This window comes from Schistocerca gregaria, unplaced genomic scaffold, assembly GCF_023897955.1.
Source record: "Schistocerca gregaria isolate iqSchGreg1 unplaced genomic scaffold, iqSchGreg1.2 ptg000077l, whole genome shotgun sequence".
NCBI classification, from domain to species: Eukaryota; Metazoa; Arthropoda; class Insecta; order Orthoptera; family Acrididae; genus Schistocerca; species Schistocerca gregaria.
In genome coordinates this window covers 24,683,769-24,703,660 of record NW_026061710.1, presented here as the reverse complement: position 1 = coordinate 24,703,660, position 19,892 = coordinate 24,683,769, and positions in this window count along the sequence as shown.

Here is a 19,892-nt window from a genome sequence, read left to right as displayed (position 1 = left end):
GAAGGTTGTTTAGTCGAAGTACTGGTCGATGGCTGGGAGTTCGAGGTACATAGGAAGTCTTCACGGGACGGTTCCTTCTTGAAGGCCCGTGCAGCTGACTTATGGGTCTTCGACTAGGCAGAAGCTGATGAAGGTTCTTGTGTCTTAGGGGTGACGGGAGGAAGAGGAGACGTTGACCGGGCGATCTTAGCAGTGGCCGAACGGACGACCGTAATGCTAAAGGTCAGATAGCATGTCTGTGTCGACACCTACCTAGTAGGCGAAGGAGGGGCGGGGACAGTACTGTATTTCCTTGTTGGGAGCAGCGTGGGCTTCCTACTAACAAATAGCTTGCGAGCAGCCGAGGTGGACACTTTCTCTTTGACCCGAATTTCCTGTAAACAGCATTAATCCTTGTAGATGGGACACTCGCGGGAGGATGCTGCATGGTCACCCTGACAGTTCACACAACAAGGTGACAGACAGACAGTCACCCCCATGGGCGTCCCTGCCACAAGTGACGCATTTATCGGCATTACAACTAGACTGGCGGGTGTGATTAAAACGACGACACTGGTAGCAGCGAGTAGGTGTCGGGACGTAAGGGCGAACAGAAATAACTTCATAGCCCACTTTGATGCGCGACGGCAGCTGAACACTGTCAAAGGCAAGAAAGCTTGGTTAGTTGGTTGGTTGTGTGGGGTTTATAGGACCAAACAGCAAGGTCATCAGCCCCTTGTTGCAAATGTGGTCCATTCCACTTGTTTGACATCTCAGGAAAGTCAGAACAATAAAAGGGAAGAAGGTGAAAATGTAAAAGGTAAAAAACAAAATGAGGGAAGTCAGCAAGACAACGAACCCAACACTATGATGAAGCAGCATAGGCAATACCACCTACGACTTAAGACATGCAACCGCTAGAATGTAGAAGTACCTATGAGAAAAGGAGACTAACCAATCCTTTAAAAAAGGGTAAAACAGAGTAAAAGGGGAAGAAAATATTATCTCTGTCAGGGCGGTGAGTCTGGAATCTCCAAACATGGCTTACAGTGGGAGACACCCAAGCACTCACCGCCCTGCCCCAACACCTTAAAACTGAGAATAAAAACCACTTTCCCGGAGGAAACAGAACCAGAGGGACCATGTGGGAATCGTCAGCCAACATCAGAGGTAAAGTGTGGGTGAGTCTGTACTTAGCACGCAGAGCCAAAAGAAGGGGGCATTCAAGAAAAATGTGGGCTACTGACTGGAAGGCTCCACAACCACAAAGTGGGGGTGGCCCATCCCGCAAAAGCCTGGTATGGCCAATGCGGAGACGACACAGTGTGGTCGAGTCTTTCGCGAGAGGTGGAAGGAAGAACACCATGATCCTTGTATCACCTTGATCGCACGAGGTTTATTAGACAGGGGAGAAGCGTCCCAAAAGTTGGCCCATGCCTGTGTGAAGTGGGATTTGATGTGAAGCCGTAAATCCGCTGCAGGAGGGGTTAAAGAAAACGGGGGGTAAGTGACTGCTTCTCCAGCCAAATGATAAGCGAGCTCATTACTCAGGATACCCACATGGCCAGGGACATAAAGGAAGTCAATGGAACAAGCAGCACAGTGAATATCAACGAGATGGTCATGGATGACAGAGACCAAGGGACGACGCAAAAAACATCAGTCAATAGCAAGAAGGCCACTCATTGAGTCGTTACATTAACAAAACACAGTTGTGTTGGGACTGTTTAATAAAAGTAAAGGGCCTGGGAAATTGCCATCAATTACACAGTAAAAACCCCACATGTAGGTGGCAGCAGGTGATTTTTCGTTCCAACAGGGGACGTGAAAGCATACCCCACATGATCAGCAGATTTAGAGTCATCAGTGTAAAAACGACAGCATCCCGAAACTCCCATTAAGTTAGGCGGAAAAAGGAATGGATCACCATTGGGGGGATGGAATCTTTTGGACGTTGGAGGAGATCGATCCAAATTAGAGGCTGAGGAACTAGCCAAGGGGGGGGGGGGGGGGTGGAGGGGAGAGAGCGAGGAAGACAGGACAAAGAAGAAAGCTGAAAATCATAGCAAAGAGACGCAAGGCAGAGCCCAACCGGTAAACCCGCCTGAGGGATGGAATGGGGTGGGCGACGTCCATGGTCTCGTAACAGGACAGAATAGGAAGGATGAGAGGGAGGGACAGCGAGTGCTTAAGACACCAGAAGCTGGGACCGCCGAACAGAAAAGGGGGGAGGGGAATCCCAGATTCAACCAGGAGACTATCAACAGAGGTAGTAGGGAAGGCACCGGTGGCCAAATGGATACCACAATAGTGGACTGGATCCAGCACGTGCAGTGTGGAAGCAGCAACTGAACCATAAACTTGACAGCAATAGTCCAAGCGAGACAGAACTAGAGCATGATAAAAATGGAGGATGGGGGAACGGTCTGCACCCGAAGAGGAGTGGGTAAGGAAGTGAAGGACATTGAGTTTACAGAAACATCCTACCCTCAGATGTCTGATATGGGGCAGCCAAATGAGCTTTTTGTGGAAAAGATAACCAAGGAAACGAAACTGTGGGACCATTGGCAATCGTTGTGCATAAAGATAGGGCTCTGGATCGGGGTGGATCATAGTACGGCGGCAGAAGTGGACCACCTGCGATTGTAGAGGAGTAAATTGAAACCCGTGGGAGAGGGTCCATGCAGAGGCACTCCGTGTAGCTCCCTGGAGCTGCCGTTCTGCAGATGCCATCGAGGAGGAACTAACCCAAATGCAGAAACCATCCATATACAGGGCAGGGGCAACCAAAGGACTGACTGAGGCCACACGTCCATCGATAGCAATGAGGAAAAGACACTCAAGACAGAACCCTGTGGGATACCTGTCTCCTGGGTCCGTGGAGAACTAAAAACAGTACCAACTCAAACTCTGAATGACCGATGGAACAGGAACTGGCGGATGAAAATCAGTAGTGGGCCCCAAGACCCTTCTGATGAAGGGTAAGCAAAATGTGATGGCACCAGGCCATGTAATAGGCCTTTAGAAGGTCAAAAAACACTGCAACTAAATGGTTGCGCTGGGAAAAAGCCTGCCGAACTGCAGATTCCAAGTGAAGTAAATGATTGGATGATTGGAGACCGTCCCTCTTGGAAGCCACACTGGTAAGGGGACAATAGATCTCGAGACTGGAGGACCGAATTGAGCCGACGGGCTACCATCCATTAAAGTAACTTACAAACAACATTGGTCAGACTAATTGGCCAATAGCTGTCTACAAGTAGGGGGTTCTTAACAGGCTTAAGGACAGGAACCACGATGCTATCCCTCCACAGAGAAGGGAAGTCGCCCTGGAGTGGATACAGTTAAACAGCTGGAGAAAATGTTGTCATTGTGGAGCACTGAGATGTTGAAGCAGTTCGTTATGAATGGAATCTGGGCCAGGGGCCGTATCATGAGAAGAAGATAGAACAGAAAGAAATTCCCATTCAGTAAAAGGTTTGTTTTAAGATTCTGACTCACAAGGGGTAAAACATAAGATGAAAGCTTCAGCCATCAGTTTCTGGTGAAGGAAAGCAGCTGGATAGGAGGCTGATGCCAGTGCAAAATGGGTCGCAAGGTAGTCTGCACAAGCTAATGGGTCCGTACAAAGGCCATCTGGGAGGTGAAGGCCTGTGAGGGTGGACTGCCAATGGCAACCTTGGAGAGAGCGAAGTGTAGCCCATACTCGTGACAGAGGGACAGTACTACCAAGGAAAGAAACGAATCGTTCCCAACATATCCACTTGCTCTGTTTGATTCAATAACGTGCTTTAGCGCAGAGGCGTTTAAAGGTAGTAAGTCTGGCTACGGATGGGTGCCCCTTAAGGTGTTGCAAAGCTCGACAGCGATCACGGATTGCAATGGCAATGGCTGTACTCCACCATGGGACTTGCCGGCGACTTAATGGCCCAGATGAACGCGGGACAGCAGGGCTAGCAGCGCAAACAATCGCGTCAGACACGTCATGTAGGATGTCATCAATACAACCCGACAAAGAGGGAGAAAACAACACCTGTTTAGTTTATAGAGGCCAATCGGTGCGTTGGAAACACCAACAAGGTAACGTGTCATTTGGGGAGCGGGAAGGGAGAGAGATAATCAACTGGAAATGGTCACTATCACAAAGGTCGTCGTTTGGCGACCAGTGTAATGAACGGAGGAGAGAGTGCAAAGAAAAGAGAAAGATCAATGGCATAAAAGGTATCATGACCGGCACTGACATGAGTAGGAGAGCCATCATCAAGAAGGCACAAGTCGTGGTCTGCAATAAACTGGTCTATGAGAAGACCTCGTCAAGATGGAAAGGCACTGCCTCACAAGGGATGATGAGCATTAAAATCCCCAAAAAGGAAGAAGGGAAGACGATGTTGCTGAAGGAGGGCAGTTAAGGCAGCAGGTGTAAGAGTCCTGTCAGGAGGGAGGTAAAGATTGGAAACCGTGACCTCAGAGTCTAGGTGTACCCTAACAACAACAGCTTCCAATATAGTTTGAAGAGGAATCCACCTGCTAGCAATGTCTGTATGGACCAACGTACAAACGCCACCAGAAGCCCGTGAGGGTCCGACCCGATTTCGACAGAAAACACTGAACCGACAGAGGGTCTGTGAGTGATCATCAGTAAAATGAGATTCCTGTAGAACCACACAAGCTGCAGAGTAAGACGAAATAAGGGATTTCAATTCTTGAAGGTGATGGTAGTATCCATTACAGTTCCATTGGATAACCACTGAACAATGATTTCAATGGAGGTTGAACAGGCTAAAGCCAGTCATACCACCCAGTCACCATCTGTCACCGACAAGGAGGAGGCGACATCCATGAACGACAGAATCCGGATGGGACCTCTGCTGATTGGTTGGTTGGGTGTGGGATTGAAGGGACTAGACTGCTAAGGTCATCGGTCCCTTGTTCCACGACAAAATCACACGAAATAAAAACTGTCAGTCGTTAAAAACGGAGAACTGAGACTAGGGACGACACAATACGAGAAAGACAGACAAAGACCAGACAAACGGAACTAAAATCACACCGAGTGTGAAGGTGGTTGGCCGACCATGAAAATAAGGAAAAGCCTACCACCAAATGACATTAAAACCCACAGTTTAAAACCACAGGCGAAAGGCCCAAGTCAATACAGGAAAGAAAAGGACAAACACTCAAATCATACGATAAAAAACCCCCGAATAAAACTCAACACGAGGACCTCTGCTGACACCAGAGGCTCTTTGTCTCGGACTTTTGTTTCTTCTTTTCTCTTTGAGATCTAGGAGGGCCGTGTGGCATAAAGGAGCAAGCTGCTGCAATATCGCGAACAGAAAGACCGGGCAACCTGGGGGCCGACAGACCGCGGCTCTCGCGGTCGTCACGATGCAGCAGACCTTTGGCCTGGAAGGTGCTGGGAAGGGGCATCCTGAATAGGCGCCTTGACCGGCAGACGCCGAAGGAGTGGGACACTTTTCCGGCTGGAGAGGGGAGCACCGCCCAGAGAAGAAAGTGCTGGAGCTGCAGGGGAGGGGGGAGGCGAGGGGTCCGAGATGGGGGTGAGGAAGGGGTGAAGATGAAACCAAAGCATAACTAGATGTCATGGACACAGGCTGAAGACCTGGATACTTCTTACGGGCCTCTGTGTAGGTTAAACAATCGAGGGACTTATACTCCTGTATCTTCTTTTCCTTCTTATATACTGGGCAATCGGGTGAACGTGGAGAATGACTACCATGACAATTTACACACACAGGAGGGGGAACACATGGAGTGGACGTCCACAGTCACCACAGAGAGGGGCCTGTGAACAGCAGGAAGACGTGTCCAAAACGCAAGCTCATAGGTGGTGGGAAGTACGGCTTCACATCACATCGATAAAACATAATCTTAACTTTTGCAGGCAGGGTATCCCCTTCAGGGTCCAAGATAAAGGCACCAGTATCAATACGACTGTCTTTAGAACCCTTCTGAACACGCCGAACAATCTGAACACCCCGCCATCCGAGATTGTCCCGAAGTTCCTCATCAGTTTGAAGGATGAGGACCGTGTGAAAAATACACATTGATCCAAGATGGGTACAGGCACAAAGGGCCATAGATTCGGCAAGTGAAGCAATTTTGATCAGCAACAAACCCGACCTCATCTTGATCAGGGAGTCCACTTCACCAAAATTGTCTTCCATGTGTTACACAAAAAATAAAGTTGGTATTGGTGAAAGTATCCCCATCAGTCCTGGTGCAAACTGGATAACGGGGGAAGTGCTTCGCCAGTAGCCAACGGGCCTGACCCTCTTCCCAGGGGGTAGTCATGGAAGGGAAGGCCGAAGGGGGCAAGAGAAGAAGCACTTTAAGAATCAGTTCTACGCTGAGAGACAGCTGCAGAAGAACAGCCAGAGTTCTGGACCCATATGCATTTCATTTGCATAGCGTCAGCCCTGATACCACCAACTCAGATCAGGGGCTCTCCTCACAGGTGCCACCTAACCACAGCAAGGGCCGTCTGGCATGGCCGACATTGCCAGGAGTTCTGATGCTCCAGCATGACGAGCAACCACTCCAAGGCATGCATGAGGAGGTCACAGCTCAGGTATCAGAAGTGTAATCCCTGTGTGTTCAGGGGGCTCAACCAAAAGGGTACATAGCGACCCCACCACATGGGCTGGCTACCGTGCTGGCTATGCAACCTAGTATCAGACAACGACGTAAAAGAGAAGGTGGAATGTACTAGGAGGGTGCAGATCGGAGGCACTAGGTAAGGTGCTCTTCCCCAAATGGTTCACACTATGGAGCAAAAATTTAGGAATGGGGGTCAAACCCCAGAGGGGGACCAGGGAATGCCAATAGGAGGAGCTGATTATGCAACAAAGCCAAATTGTAAAACCAACAGAACCAGGAGGTTAGCAGGGGCCAACTTAAGCAAGGCCGCCAAGAGAGGGAGAGGAGAGGGCGAGGGGAAAGAAACAAGGAGGGGAAAGGAGGGGAAAAGAAAGGAAATGCAGCCCTGGAGAGAAAGAAGGCTGCAATAGCTCAGGGCCCCTTGCTCGCCACACACGTATCCACAAAAAAGTTGTGGACCCCATAGGGGGGCAAGAAAACTGTCTGGGTCATTACAAGGTCATAGTCGACCTTTTTCATGACCCTATGGACAGCTGTCACGCTCTGCTCAGCGAGGAAAGACTGAATCTCCTCGTCAATCAATCCATCAAGTGATCTAGTAGATACCACACCACGAGATGAATTCAAAGTGCAGTGAGCCCCCACCTGGACAGGGAACGTGTACAGGAGTGTGTCGCGAAGGAGTTTTGTGCCTGAAAGGCGCTCTCAGTTTCCAACAACAAGGTACAGTTACGCATCCTGGTGCAAGACTTGTCAGATCCACCTATGACATCTACGCAATTATGAATAACGAAGGGGTTGACAGATGAAAAATCTTTTTCATCCTCAGATCTAGAAACTACGAGAAACTTTGGGGCAGGCGGCAGTACTTTTGTCACTGGTGGCCGGTCATGTTTCCGTTTTTATGGCAGAAGTCGAGAGAGGAGAAGGAGAAGAAGAAGAATTCATTGCGGATGAATCCCCTATGATTGCCACCATCTCGGATGGCGTGCTCCTTCCTTGTTGGGACCCTCCCAGAGGGTGCTCCTGCCTTAGGTGAATGTTTACACCTCAGGTCACACTTCCCGAGAAACGGACTGAGGGAACAATCGGCATAGTCAGAAGGTGTCAGCTCAGGCGATCATCCCTACCCGGGCCTGGCCTTTACCAGGGGGTACGTGTGAACCTTATGTGCCTACCCAGGGCGTACGGAATTACGCATTACGCCGTCACCAGCTATGCGTGTGAATGCGTGGGTCGGCCTTCAGGCACGCACAGGGAGGAAAGAAGAATAGAAAAAAAGGGAGAGAGGGAGGGAAAGGACAGACTGTTTTAAACGCTGAGCTGGAGACAATAGGGCGGACAAAAAGGTAAGGAGGAGGCAGGGAGGGAGGAGAAGTCGAGGATGAGGAAGAGGAGGAGGAGAAGAAGTCGAGAAAGGGAAGGGCAAGTCGAGGAAGACGAGGAGGAGGAGGAGGAGGAGAAAGTGATGATGAGGATGAGAAGGAGGAGAAGGCGAGAAATAGGAGGAGGAGGAGGAGGAGGAGAATGCAAGGAAAAAAGGAAGGAATACAGTGATGGAGGGAGAAGGACAAAGGAAGGAAAAACAAAGGAAGGAAAACAAAGGAATGAAAAGGAATGGAAGGAAAAAGAAATGAAAGAAAAACAAAGAAAGGGAGGAAGAAACCAGAATAATCCAAAAACAAAAATGACATCAAATGTAAGTCGTTGAACCGTTCGTCTCCGGACACAGTCGCAAACTACCCCCTTGAGGGGGAGGGACTCCTTTTAGTCTCCTCTTACGACAGGCAGGAATACCTTGGGCCTATTCTGACCCCAAACCCGCTGGGGTTGAACGAAGCGTAGCTCCAAAATTCGGTATGGAAGAAATGCAATCCTTAGTCGTACTTTATGTGGGTCGCAGGAGTGAAATAAGTAGCTTTTTAATCTTCAGGGCATTGTAGCCTGAATAGCATGCAACACGTGACAAGAACTTGTCAGAACGTCGTATAGGTCTCAGTATTGGAAAGATGTAAACGCCAGATGGCAAATACAGTCGTGTAATTTCCCGTTTTACGTTAGCCAGAACTGCACCCTCAGATTGTCGGATTTTATTAGATCCTAATCACACCTCTGCTGGTGTTGAAAATCATCTTCCGTTATCCGAAAGTGAGTCACGTACGAGTCTTCGGTACAATATATTCTCGATGATTCGTGGTAACCTTTAACAGCAAGATTACAGTTAATGTGTTGCCGAATTTATTTGATGTTGTGCTCACCTACAGACTGAAAAATGAAGAAACACACACATCTGAAACCCCTTCATGCAACCATCACACTACCGACATAGCCCCACTTGGTAGCAGTAATAATAATAGCTATGCAACTTTTGTCCACTTATCACAGCCCAAGATATATCCACTAAAGCAACTAACCGTGAGATGCAGCATCCCTCTCTAACAGATTCTTTGACGTTAAAAAGTAAAGTTACACTTACAATTCCCGATAATGATTTATCCTACGGGTGGTTTCCGACAAAGCTGAGATTTCAATCTATTGATACCAAAATATATCCCGATGACTTTTCATTCACAAAATGGCACAAACGCCTTTTACCGATCTGTTTCTTGCAGTCTGCTTCGTATAATGTCGGCCGATATGCCAAGAAAAACATATGAATTTCAGCAATTATCCGAAATGTGCACGATCGGGCGGTAACATCGGCTACCCTGTGACCGCGCACGAAGCGACTTACTGGTTTGGAAAGATCTTCGGTCGATGTAAAATGCACAGATACCGTCGTCGACGTGACCGCAGCCTTACAGGAATGTCTTACTCCACGAAGTCTTTAGCAGGCATACAGGCCACCGAGCTTCCCATATTGCTGACCCATTTTCTGCCATTTGGTAAAATTATCTTTTTCCATACTGAAGGCACTCTTCCCTCTAGCCTCTTAGCACTTCCACGCGCTCGTTGCCATGTCTATGTGACTCCTCTTCGTTGCTGCTATCGTTGCACAGACCCTCTCCCGCGAGAAGGGAATTTTGGTATCCTGTCAGTACGAAATATGGTCAATCTGTCGACCCAGTGACTCAAACCCCCAGTGACACAAAAGCCAACAGCACAGTGTCAACAGAGCTCACATCTGTCCACTTACTCACTTACGAACTAGAGTTTCAGTTGGCAAACCAACTCTTCAGGGCACCAAACGGGCGATCCAGGTAGTTCGTATGTGGGTCTACGTGCGAGATGCGCCTATTTTCTCACAGCAGGGCCACGAAAGATTGGAAAACTTCACCGCATCGATCCCGGATCCTGTAACGGTCTGTTCCAAATCGTGACTGCTGTACACACTATTCTGATAACCTCTTCGGCAAAGTGTGTTCGCTCTGTCGTGTAACGCATCCTGTTCTTATCGGTGACGATGTCCACAAATAACTTACTGTTATGAAGAGTTTGTAGCACTTGTTCAGCTCTCCACGAGTGCCTGAGTTCATTATCAAGCAAAGGTACCCAAGTATTGCGTCACAAAACAGATTCTCCATTTGTTCCAGAATTGTTAACAGGGAGGATGGAAGTTCATGTTCCTTGTTACAACGAATAGTCTTAGAACGATGTCCGAATTTCAGTATTTTTCCGCTGTTGCCTTCTAATATCAGCATTCCGCCTTCTGTTCTCTACGTAAGTGAATTTCATTTCGTTCGATTCCCAGAGACCGATGATACGCTGTTCTTGCTCTCTAAACTGGTTTCCTTATCTTTCGAATTTGTCACTGTCTTACACCGTTGTTGCCGTAGATACCGACTCAAAGCGACCTAAGTCTGTGTTGTGAAGTTGTGGGACCTTTTGTCTCTCCGCATCGTCGAGCAATTTTGTTACTGAAATGTTATGCCCGGTCCTTCGCGTTTTATGAACATTGGCTGCATAACACTTGTGAATACCCTTTCCGGTAATATTCAGTATTCCTCTTCCATAATTTCGATGTACTTTCTGACTGCCAAAACGAACAGGTTTTCCACTCGATCACAGAGCTGCATGTTTTGCTTTAGCTGCTTCCGCTACTGCTGTCGTGCGTGTAGAAGCAAACTGTTGATCACAGCCCACTGAAACTCGTGTCGCGCCAGTAAAGGGTAAACTGTGGCACCCACCGACCTCCAACGGATTGCAAAAACAAATTAATTCTTTTCCGAAACTGTTACTCCCTTCACCGCCGCACCTCCCCCTCACAAAAAGTATAAAGGTAAAAGTTTCACCACCTCTACATCTCGAATGTTGGCTTCCTAAAATTCCTCGTCATGTTATATTAATTTGTACTTCAGTGTTACTGGCTATTAGCCAAAATGTTTCCTCACGTTATCGACGTGTACCACTGAAGCTGAGTATACAAGTATGTCGTACGACACAGGTTAGGAGACGAGACGTGGTAAACGGCGAGTATCGAGAAAAACCAACTCCTCCTAAAAGCTTAAATGCTTCTGCATTTCCATAGCATATTTTAAATGAATTAAGAAAAGGTGTTAGAGAGTAGTTGTCGTATCGCTATCATGCACAGTCGTCTAATTATAAATACCACTATAACGTAGCAAATTATTACTAGTTGTCATCATGTAATGATTGCGTCGCCAATAGGAATTCAGTATTCGCCGCGCCTTTGATTAGGCTTTGCGCCTTAGATCTAGGAGACGATATAGTCGCCTTGGAGCCGTATTCCGGTTAACGTTTGTTAAATCTCAAGAATCAAATTTGTAGTTGAAAATTATTAAATTCGCGCAGTTGATCGGTTCTCTCATTGCTGACGAAAAGCGACTGCAGTGCTGAGTATTTTGTGGAAGTTCGAGTTTTGTGAGTGGCTTGATGTAGGAGATATTCGTGTGCGAACCTTTCAACATGAATTCCGCTTGGCATGTTTCTTGCAGATTGCTACACATTATGTTGACCACTTCTCTATAAGACGCCTACTGAACACAATGTATTGACTCAAGTAGTCGTGGGTCAGCGACTTTTTCGGACTCAGAAAACTGCCATCAAGCCCGTATTTAATATCCGGACTTTATTTACGCCATATCGCTGATTTTCCGTTAAAAGTTCACACCTGAAAGCAGCCCAAGATATTTATTCCGACCCGATATTTTCAGTGTTATGGAGGCAAAACAACTAGAAAGAAATTTTAGACTCTCCCGAACGAGACATGCAAGAAACCCGAACGCTCGGTAGTTTAACTTTCGGTTTCTGCCCATGGACTGGAGTTGTGGCTTTTTCGTGGTGGGCACTTAGCCGAATTTTCGCCAACGCTATTTCTGTTGGCTAATCCAGTATCTACCTACACACAGTGAGTGTGCAGAAAACCTGAAGACTATAGAGGTAGGTGGACGTTCTCCAAAGGACAGTGAGAGCAACACGCGCCGCCACTTTTTTTCTTTTTTTTTCCCCGCACTTTGGTAGACGTTTCACGCAGGACCACGCAGCCAGCATCACACAGAATGACGCAACCGTATTCCGCAGCACGCTGCAACACGTTTCTGCACCCAAGGAAACCTGTCTTAGCACGAGAGGCGGATGTCACAGGCGAGCAACTGTCACCGCGCACACTTCACCTTTCCCAAAACGGCAGAATAATGCGCACCGACCGGTACTTCGGAATAACTTCTGTAACATACATAATATTTTCTGGCTGTTCTCTACTTTGAAAAACACTAATTCATTATCAGTTTAGTACAACAGACTAAAATGGTTAATTTATCATCAAATTACGATTACATTTCTACGTCTAAATGTTTCCACACTGTTGACTTGCGCTTCATTAATACACGTAATGTGAAATCAAAGACGTCACTTCATCTGTGTTACAAAATTTCTTCTGCAAAATTACAATAGCAAAGGAATACGCAGCAGTGAAGACAACGATTCATACAGAAAACCCGATACCACTGGCTGCGCGCTTGCACGGAAGTTTAAAGGTAACATCCTGAAAATGAGGATTTCGGAAATATTCCGGGAATGAAATTTACGTTAAGCAAGAGAATTCTTTCAACCTGTAAAGAGAGGCCACCTAGCTCCGAACGATATATGTGTCAACTAAGTATGAGTTGAACTCTACAAATATTCAACGCGAGTTATTGAGCCTTTAATATTGTAAAGGCGTCTCTTTTGATTTCGACGGCACGAGAGCAATTAGCCTACATCTAAGCCCTCGATGGCAATGTGAACACAAATTCTCTACCTAAACTACAAGCAATGAAATGGTTTTTAACAATAAAGCAATGTAATCCTACGTAACAACGTCATACTTTCATTTTCCGCTATCAGCTCTTACTGCAAACACTTCAGAAACACTAAACGCTAAAAAAATTTCGGTTCTTTTCATTTAACCTCTATGCTGTGCTACATTTGCAGATTTTACACGGACGAGGAACTCCGATGAAACTTGCGTAACATATGGATAAAATTTTCCGTTGCTTGTGTATAATACGAGAGCGTAATACACATCCAAATGGTCTAAAAATATTCATTCTTGTCAACCACTTACTACAGGTTTCCTCCATTTAGGTTGGTTGGTTTGAAAGAGGGGGGAAGGGACCAAACTGTGAGGTCATCGGTCTCTCGTTCCCAACAAAATTATTACACAAGGGAAATAAAAGAGATGTACAGCACGGTAACAGGAGAATGGAGGAACCAGGAGAAGAACAGGACAATCAACACTACCATGGACAAAACAGGAAAAGAAAGCCACAGAGGAGCAAGAAACAAGATAGAACAGATAAAAACATGAGCAGATGATCGTGGCTGACCCACCACAAGAACAAAAAGGAAAAAGCTAGCCACTCTGCGACACATGAAAACATCCACCACACAAGCTTTAGAGCTGAAACTTATAAAGAATGATAAAACCCACCCTCACGAATAAAACTTAAACCTAAATTAGCCAATGAGGATTTTTCAGTTGAAATTAATGGCAACTAGTCCGGCAGCAAACCCGAAGAGATTTTCAAGACTTATTACGCCGGGAAAGCCTACGAAGTCACAACTAGTCCGGTAGCTGAAGAGTCCGTCACAGGGCAGCCAAAGGAGGACAGCTCACCAAGTTATGGGCCACCGTCAGCCGGGCGCCACACCGAAACTGACTGAGGTGGGTAATCACGGTGCAGGAGGCAGCCATGTGTCACACAAGCGGGGCCAATGCGGAGCTGGCAGAGAACCGCAGAGTCCATACGAGAGGCCCACATGGAGGATTGCCACACATTCGAAGTCTCCTTAGTGGCACGCAGTTTGTTGTGCATGCTGAGGTTATGCCTTTTCGTCTCCCAAGCCGCAAAACCTTGCGGCGTAGTACAGCAAGCTTGTCAGTTGCAGAGAAGCCGATCTCCATGAGTGGTTTCCACGTAGCCTGTTGGCCAATCTCTCAGCAAGTTTGATGCCTGGGATTCCGAAGTCACCAGGTGTCCAGAGAAACACCAATGAACGACCGAACCGTTCCAGGGCGTAGATGAACTCCTAGATGATCGCTACCAACGGATGACGAGGAGAGCACTGGTCGATACCTTGTAGGCTGCTCAAGGAGTTGGCACACAGAAACGACTCCCCAGAGCATGAACACATCTGCTCAAAAGCTCAAGATACAGCCAACAGCTCCGCCGTGGAAGAACTGCAGCCATCGGGAAGGAATGCTGTTCATTATGTCCTCCATGGACATACGCGACACTGACGAGAGCATCAGCCATCGAGCCATCAGCGTAAACCAATTTGTCGCCTCAGTACGTGTCAAGAATAGAGATGAAGTGACAGTGGAGAGCCGCAAGGTTAATGGAGTCGTTAGGGCCACGTGAAAGATTTAGACAAAGCTGTGGCTGAGGCTTACAACATGGAGATGTACGTGAATGGACCTCGAGGAGAGGTAGAACAGGCAAGGACTCCAGACAGAAGCAATCGAATGCAAACCGTAATCATTAACCCCCTGATATGGGTTGCTGTTGTGGGGGCTGGAATGCCGTGGGCAGGGAAAAGGAGAGGGTAATTTGTATACTCAGGAGAACTACAAATGTGTGCAATGTAACTGGCGAGCAATTTTGCACGTCTAATTTATAATGGAGGGATCCCAGCCTTCACCAGTACACTGGTCACCGGACTCATCCTACACGCTCCTGTCGCTAATCGAACCCCACAGTGGTGCACAGGTTCGAGTAAATTCAGCGCTGAGGGCACTGCCGAACCCTAAATCACACTCCCATAGTCAATTCGTGATTGGACAAGGGCTCTGTAGAGCCACAGCAGCGTAGATCTATCTGCACCCCAGTTCGTGTTGCTCAGACGTCGGCGGGCATTGAGGTGCTGCCAGCACTTCTGCTTAAGCTGACGAAGATGAGGAAGCCAAGTCAATCGAGCAACGAAAACCAGTCCTAAGAATGTGTGTGTCTCCACTACAGTGAGTGGATCGTCATGAAGGTAAAGTTCTGGGTCCAGATGAATGGTACGACGCCGACAGAAGTGTATGACACACGACTTTGCGTCTGGAAACTGGAGGCTGTGGGCTATAGCCCATGCCTGCACCTTGAGGATGGCACCCTGTAGGTGATGCTCAGCAACACCAGTACTGGAGCAGCAGTACTAAATGCAGAAGTCGTCTGCATTCAGGGAAGGTGAGATGGAGAGTCCAACAAACAGCTGCTCCTAGATGGTTAAAGGCCACTAAAAATAGAGACACTAAAAATAGAGACACTCAATACAGAGCACTGTGGAACTCCATTCTCCTGGATATGTGTCGTACTATGGAAGGCACCAACTCGGACATGGAGTGACAAGAAGTTTCCGATGAACATCCAGAGTGGCCCCAGAGACACTACTCATACAATGTGACAAGGATGTGATATCGCCAGGTCGTGTCATATGGTTTTCGTAAATCAATGGAGACAGCAATCAGGCGTTGGCGTCTGGAGAAGGCCGTTTGGATGGTAAACTCTAGGGACACAAGATTAGCAGTGGTAGAGCGACCCTGGCAGAAACCACCCCGATATGGAGCCAGTAGGCCATGTGACTAAAGGGACCCAACAAAACCGCCCACATACCATACATTCCAGCAGCTTATGAAGAACGTTGGTGAGGATAATGGGCCGACAGCTAACCATGTCAAGCGAGTTTTTACCGGGTGTGAGCACCGGAATGATGTTGTTCCTTGCAATTGCAATTGAAAGACGCCACTGCTCGAGATCCGGTTGAACATGACGAGATGATATCGCTTGTAGTCAGATGAGAGACATTTAAGTATCTGGCTGTGGATCCGATCATGTCCAGGAGCTCTGTCAGGGCAATATGCAATTGCACTGAGGACCTCCCACTTTAACTGCGGCTGGACGAGAACATCACCTCAGTCAATACACGCCACAGTGAACCCTATAACGCCGCATTTATAGTGTGTGAAAGGCTGGGGGTAATTTTCCAGGGTAGAGTGCTCGGCAGAGTGCTCGGCAGAGTGCTCGGCAGAGTGCTCGGCAGAGTGCTCGGCAGAGTGCTCGGCAGAGTGCTCGGCAATCGCGTTTGTGTCTGTAGATAACACGCCATTTACGCTAACACCAGTAACACTTGTTAAGGTCTGGTACCCAAAAAGATGATTGATCTTTGCCCAGACGTGGGAAGGTGACGTATGGCGTCTAATGGTCGAGATGTATCTCATCCAACTTTCCTGCTTCCGTCGTTTGATAAGTTGCCAAACGCGGGCACAGAGCTATTTAAAGGCTACTGTATGAGGTGCTCCATGGCAGGGTGCTGCTTATGCCACTGTAGAGATCTCCAGCGCTCCTTAATTACTTCAGCATCTTCCGGCGACCACCAAGGGACTGCCTTACGCCTTGAGCACCATGAAGAACGAGGGATTGAGTTTTCTACTGCAGAAACAATTGCTGTAGTAACTTGCTCAACCATCACTTAAATGTAACTGTGTGGGGGAAATTAAACGGTGACAGCAGAGGTGAAAGATTCCCATTCCGCCTTGTTTAAAGCCAATCTGGGCAGCCGTCCATGAGCATGATACTGGGGCAGTGACAGAAAGATGGGGAAGTGGTCACTACCACACAGGTCGTCACGTGTTCTCCAGTGGGTTGATGGGAGAAGTCTTGGGGTTTGAAGTGACAAATCGATGGCTGAGTAACTACCACGAGCCACACTGAAATGTGTAGCAGTCCCAGTATTTAAGAGGCGGAGGTCGAACTGAGACAAAGATTCGACATCTCTGTCTTGGCCAATAAGCACAATGACAACCCACAAGGGGTTATGGTTGATTAACTCCCTAAACCTTTCCCACTTTTCGGAGATTTTACCAATCAGTGCAGCTAATACATCTAGGGGTTCGACACCATCTGGAGGAAGGTATATATTGCACAGTAAGATCCTCCATCGTCCCTATTCTGATAGCCACAGCTTCAAGGGGGATTTGAAGGGGCACAGGTTCACTACAGACAGTTTATGACATAAACGAAAACTCCACCTGACACCCTATTGTAGCCGCTACAGTTACTGTAATATCTGTTTAGCCATGGAGGGCAGAGGGTCCGCATTGTCAAAAACCAGCTTTCCTGGAGGGCAATACAGATAGCAGGTGTAAAGCCCAACTGTTGCCGTAGCTCATCCAGGTGGTGGAATAAGGTCTGTAATTCCACTATAGAATGACGTCATCGTGACACTGTGAAAGCATGGAACATTCAATGAAGTGGTTTATGCCTCAGGCAATAAGCCGGCGGCAGCATGTGACTCTGAGCAGTCTATAACCGTCATGTCTGTGTGTGTGTGTGTGTGTGTGTGTGTGTGTGTGTGTGTGTGTGTGTGTGTGTGTGTGTGCATGGGATGGTGATTTATGCATTTACTGAGGACCTATATCCCGCCAGACCCTCACACACACACACACACACACACACACACACACACACACACACACACACAGCTTGGTCCTAGTGGTTTTATTTTTGGATTTCTCTCACTGCACCTTGGGTTTCCCTGGCTGGGAGAACTTCACTGATTCAGTCTCCTGGACTGAGAATGAGCGTGAAGCCCTTCGACAAGCTGCTTTTGGGCTCTTCAGTCACTGGCAGGTGTCAAATTTCCCACTAGGAGAAACCTGGGAAGGGGACCCCTTCCTAGCGAGAGAAGCGAGGAAGACTTCTGTTCCCTTCCAAGATGGAGAAGCATATGTCCCCGATGGTTGGAGGAGTGTTGCTTCCAAAGTAGGTGGTGCAGGAGCAATAGGGAGGGAAATGCCCTCCACCATCAAGGAACATCTTTCGGCTCTGAGAGGTGGCTATGATTGGCAGAGCTGATCGTATTACGCCGATGTTACAACAGTCGTGGTACAATGTCACAGGCACAGGATGCAGGCATTCAAATTTTCTCTTAGCCCCAGTGTAGGTCATTCTGTCCAGTGTGTTTTAGTCCATGATTTTCCTTTCTTTCTGGAGAATCCTGCAGTGTAGTGAGCAAGGCGAATGATGCTCTCCACAGTTTGACAGATTGGAGGCGTGGCACATGTAGTATTGGGATGTGAAGGGCATCCAGAATCTTGACATGTGACGCTGGATGTACAGCTGTATATGTCCAAACTTGCAGCTCTTAACGCACCGCATCGTGTGAGGAACATTGGGCTTTACAACACAGTATTAGACCGTCACGTTGACCTTCTCTGTCAATGTATCACCCTCGAAGGCCAAGACGAAAGCAGCGGTGGCAACCTGATTATACCTCGGACCCCAGTGGACACGCTGGACGAAATGAACACGGCGCCGCTCCAAATTTGCGCGCAGCTCATCGTCAGACTGCAAAATAAGGTCCCTGTAAAATATGATACCCTCGACCATATGTAAGCTCTTGTGGTTACAGAAACATCCCCAGCTTGTCATAAGCGAGTAAATACCGTGACTGGGCATACATGGGGAGTTAATGGCACAGGCATCAGGGGGTGTGGTCAGAGGGCTACAACTGACAGGGTACATAGCGGCCCCCCTACAATGGGCAAGCTACCGTGCTAGATGTCAGGTGCAACCAAGCGAACAAGTCCATTATAATCGTCGGTATAGAAAACGATACTGCACAGTTTATGGAAAAATACGCACCCAGGAGGGTGGCCTCGCCCAACAGTAGGAGAATGAGCAGAAGTGCAGATCCACGTCGACAAAGGATGCGGTAAGTCTGAGCACATGAATGCTATACTCCATGTAAGGCGTCCTTCCTAAATTGGCTCGCTCTTCGGGAAAATTTTGAAAAATGAAGGCCAATTCATAGAGGGGACCACCACATATAGGCCAAAACGTGAGACTCCTTTTAGTCGCCTCTTACGACAGGCGGAAATACCTCGGGTCTATTCCAACCCCTGGACCTGTAGTGGGGGGGGTCTCCATTTACCTCGAAGTTTTGGTTTTTATGCTTAGTCTGCTAACTACGACTAAAGGTGTGTAAATATGGCGCGAACGGGACTGGGCTGCACTGAAAATCGTTCTGCTAAGGCCCCTCCACACGCACTATTATATCTGTCGGCCGACCGACCAACGGACCAATTTCGTAACCGCTTGCACAACGCAATCACGGTGCCTCATGTGATTTATTCGTATGATAAATATCTACGCGATTCCGGTTGGTTTTACAAAGGAACAGAAACTGGAGTTTGCCAGCATTTATCTAGGATTTTCTGGCCTTGTTACTCAAACCAAGGCAAAGATGCGACTAATTGCAGGAATGAAATTTAACTACGTTGTTACTTAGACGGTAGCTAATGATATTCGTAATTATTTAAGAACTGCTGAGCATCAAACCGTTTTTAACCAAAAATGAATTCATCATAGGTTGTAAGCTCCGAGGAGAAACATCTCGCTACATTACGATTTCTAGCCAATGGTAGGGTTTGAGCGCACCTCTAATTCAGGGCTGTTGTATCCCTACAATTGACTAAAGTGATTCATTTCCCTGCAAAGCGATTTATACTTGACTGAAGAAGTACAGCACGGTTAAGCAAAATAAAAGACGTTGACATAAACGTTATCAATTCCAATAAACAATGCGAAAGTAACTTACATACTTCGTAAGACAAATTACTACAGCAATTGTTATAAACAAATGCAAAAAGCATTTAACAGCTATACATTCATCAGGATATAATACTTATTAATACACCCTCACACCTTTTTATAAAGTTCTATCCTGCAGCCCTTTTTCCTGGGCGTAGACCGGTGACGAGAGATATGAAATCCTGTCGATTTGATTTCGGAGTTCTCTTCTCTACAGCCAACACAGTGATGCTTGACAGTGTCATTTGTCATTGTGTTGTGGAAGTAGGCTTTAAC